The sequence below is a fragment of the Pinus tabuliformis genome, chromosome 8 (assembly GCF_031772625.1).
Source record: "Pinus tabuliformis cultivar Carrire ecotype Pingquan chromosome 8, CPIR1, whole genome shotgun sequence".
Classification (NCBI taxonomy): Eukaryota; Viridiplantae; Streptophyta; class Pinopsida; order Pinales; family Pinaceae; genus Pinus; species Pinus tabuliformis.
The window spans coordinates 1,912,353,910-1,912,357,959 of record NC_142294.1 but is presented as its reverse complement, the minus strand read 5'-3'; the positions used below and the strand labels follow the sequence as shown (position 1 = coordinate 1,912,357,959).

Genomic DNA, 4,050 nt, shown 5'->3' with positions numbered 1-4,050 from the left:
TAGTAAACTTGTTTACTATTATGTTTGCAAAATTTCTATGGAATCTTTATGTTGCTTTTGAACACTCTTTGTTGAGATCACAACATCTTTGTAATATATTGTTATTTCTTTGATTTATTTTTTCTTATAGTAAATTTGTTTAAAGTTTTTATAAATATTTTCTCATTGGTTAGTGTAGAGAATATATTAAGAAGTTCTACTTCTCCTTTCATAAATGATTATCATAACTTCTACTTACTTCTTTTCATAAATGATTAATGACTAAATTAAATTTAAAATATGATTGGTGGTAACAAAATTTGAAGACATCAATATACAAATACAAAGTATCGAAATACCTATTAGTGTCATTGCTTAATGACCAATGAGACAACAAATAGTTGCATGATACATGAAAAGAAGATTGTAAAATATTTTTATTACATAGAAAATTCAAATTAAAATTTCAATAAAATAATAAAAATCCATGAAATTTCAAAGAATTTAAAGTGCTGAAGTGATAAAATGAATAAGTATAACCATTTTAAAACTAAATTAAAAATTTCAATAAAATAATATATAATTTCAATAAAATAACAAAAATCCATGAAAACTTAAAGAATTTTAAGTGTTGAAGTGATAAAATGAATAAGTATAACAATTTTAAAGCTAAATTAAAAACTTCAATAACATAACATAATTATAGATATGAACTTTGACATTCTCCATCTTCATTTTCATTATGCCCGCCTCTAACAAAATGATACCAAATATCGTGCATGCCTCAATTTTATTGCACAAGTTTTAACACAATGGTATCTCCGCAGATGCAAACAAAATGCCAACGCATCGCCGGCTCGGGCTCTGAATTAACAGTTAACTTCACTCAACTCAAACTTTATTAGTTTTAATTGGGTAAATCACACACATCTTTCCCATTTCTCGCACGGTGACTCCCAGAAATGTAAAACGCGAAATCTAAAAAGCCCTCATTATGTTGGAGATATTTAGTACATCAAAATTAACACGACTATGGATGGATTATCCCTAATCTTTTATCATTAAGCAACCCTGTAAATAAAAGGCTATGGATTATCCCTAATCTATTATCATTAGGCACTGTCATCTTTGGACTAGCTTGTTGTAGCAGAGTATTGCAAAACTGGAACACTGACACAAAAACTTTCCCAAAAGATAATATTAAATTATCTGCCCTCCAAAAGCATAGGTTGGAAGGAGACACACTGTTGAAACAATCCTATTAGGCTTATCAAAATAAGCAAAGATGGGTAATGAGCTAATGAAGGAAAATTCTACTAATCACTAGGGTATGAGAGAAAAATTAATACAAATGAAGGTTTCCTAAAGTTAAGGAAGATGAGAAGCTATCCTAGTGTTGGAGAAGATGCAAGTTTGTAATATACCTAATGGTGCAGAATGAATTGTGTAATCTAATGCAATGCACACCATGAATAAAATCATAAAGTAGAAGCACAACACCTTCCAGAATTCCTTGGAAGTATAAATTACCATCAAAATCAGCCCATAACTTCAAAATACCATATCCATAAACTACAACCTCTAATATTTCACATCAAGGTCGTGTCAGTGGTCACCAAAATAAAATCATTATCTCAATCATCGACCCAAGATATTTTTCTTCCTGAAGCCAAAAAAACATTTAATACTAAACAGAAAATATCCTTCACAGATAATAATTATCTTAATAAAAGAAGCCAAAAAGCAGAACAAGCTGAAAGCTTATTTTTCTTATCAACAGCTAAAAAGATAAGTTAACATGAAAAACGAGGCAACATCCTCTGCAAAAAGTTGTTCGAAACCCTCCTGCACTTATCTATAGTTTCATTTCATAAATCTAAATCTAAATACAACATATGTTTTAAATATTCCATCTCATCCTAAATAGGTAAATCTAATACCATACAACTATTTCAAATATCCCATCTCCTCTTAAACACACTGTGATTCTTCAAAAGAGTGTATAATATATCTTAACAAATATATAAAGATTCTGCATCCAAAACGATACCCAGATATGCATGGATAATAAAAGAAATGCTTAAAATAGATCCAGTAGTTAAAAACCAAAGCATCGTCAACAACATGGATCACATGAAATCTTGCCCTCTTCAGGGCACACGGAGATTGACTCGTGAATTTTTCTCATTCGCCCTCTTCTTTTAAAGTGATTTTGTTGGATTGTTTTGGAAGAACCAGTACAAGCAAAATAATTAACAGGATGCTACCATTCACTGTCTTTTTCAAGCAAATTTTTTTGGGATCCTTGTGGAGAGGGTGATTTAGAGAATGGTCCGGTGACTCAGACTGCTGTCCACATAATTGTAAAATGATAGACTGTGGTGATTGAAAAATTAAATGTGCAGGTGCAACCTTCACAACCCACAGGTAACAACATGGATGTGTAATAAACCTGGTATTATAATTGAGCCTTGAGCTTAGCCAAGGCCGAGGCAAAATCAAAAGACCTAATCTGTCTCTGGGTACATTCACACAAATTTATAGATTAAACTCAACTCTTCAAGGCGATTACAATAACAATGATACAAGCAATTATATTTTTATCTGAAAAATGGTGATGAAAGAAGAAAATACCCCAAGAATCGGATCCTCTGGAGCCTGTTCCAAATGTTGGAATGCAGAGACTGCAGAACCCGCAGTTAGCTGAAAACTAAGATCCCCATCTCTATCTGACTGCCCCTCCATTGAAGTCGCACCTAATTGCCTCACTAGCGATTCAATTCTCCGACCCGCAACACTTAAGCTCTCCTCACTCTGCCCCTTCCGAGACGAACAAGCCGATAAGCCCTTCTCCATTATTCTGTTTTAAAGGGATCGCGAGTAAAATGGTTGTTTTATAGGGAAGACCCAAAGAGGAAAATAATAAAATATTTTGTTTGGAGGAGACGTAGTTGCACAGGAATGGATGGTGGTAACGGCGCCGATTCCGTGCTCCCCTTTCTCTAATCACTACATGGTCTGCAGTTCGTTCACAGTCCCAGCATCTCCTTCCCATGTGATTCGAGACTGGAACCCATGACCAAGGACAAGCGGTTCGAAGCTGGGTGCCGTAGGTGCGAACGTCTCACTCCCGTCTGTGGGAGAATTACGAGCGGTGGTCAAGTAATGGAATAACCAGCGCGCCCAATTTCAAAATTTAAAATTCAAATCCTTGATGCATGTATGGTATGGGATGAAGGGGTCACACGGACGACGGACAACATCACATGTATGGTATGGGATGAAGGCAAGTGCATGCGAATACATACCGAATCGGAATTCGTTCGCCGGAGAAATGATGCACACTGCTGACCGCTTCAGAACCCGCTTCCCAACACTGTACTTAAGGTCTCTTAAGAGTGCATTTATAATGCTATAGTCCATGAAATAGCACTTGCCATGACCTTTACACTCTTTCTTACACTCAATAAGACTTTAAGCTTTCATATACAACAACGGAGTCGAGGCAGAGGAATGGCCTGGACAGTCGAAAGTGGTTTTTTGTAAAAGCAGTGTTTGAATCGTGTTTTTAATGGTGGAAATAGATTCAGTACCATGGTGTTTTTATGATTCAACACCATCAAAAACATTTATGACTTTGCTGAAGGACAGAACTGCAAATCAATGACCCGATCATGTACTAAGTCTTTGATGTAGTGCATATGGATCTCTATGTGCTTCGTCCGCTGCCGCTATACTGGATCCCTGCAAAATTTGAGAGTGCTCTCGTTGTCACACCAGATGACAATGGGCTGGTGGAACTGGACGCCCAACTCAGTGAGGAAGTGCTGTAGCCACAGAGCCTGAATGGTGATGTTGACTACTCCTCGGTACTCAGCCTCAGCTGAAGAGAGAGCAATAGCAGCCTGCTTCTTGCTCGACCAACAGATAGGGCCAGATCGTAGACTGAGTGAATATCCGGAGGTGGACTTGCGATCAATGCTGTCTCCCGCCCAATCAGAATCTGTGAAGCCAAGGAGATTCAATGCAGTGCCCGCTGCATAGTGAATCCCGAAGGTGATGGTGCCCTGC

General features: G+C 36.6%; 1 long non-coding RNA gene across 1 annotated transcript; it reads right to left on the bottom strand.

The window, feature by feature from the left end:
* Nucleotides 1–1,965: 1,965 nt before the first annotated feature.
* On the bottom strand, nucleotides 1,966–3,149 carry LOC149244105 (uncharacterized). The gene is made up of 2 exons (XR_016245825.1): nucleotides 2,614–3,149; nucleotides 1,966–2,497 (listed from the first exon to the last, which is right to left on the bottom strand). It is a non-coding gene; the product is annotated as an uncharacterized LOC149244105 (long non-coding RNA).
* Between the last annotated feature and the right edge of the window lie 901 nt (nucleotides 3,150–4,050).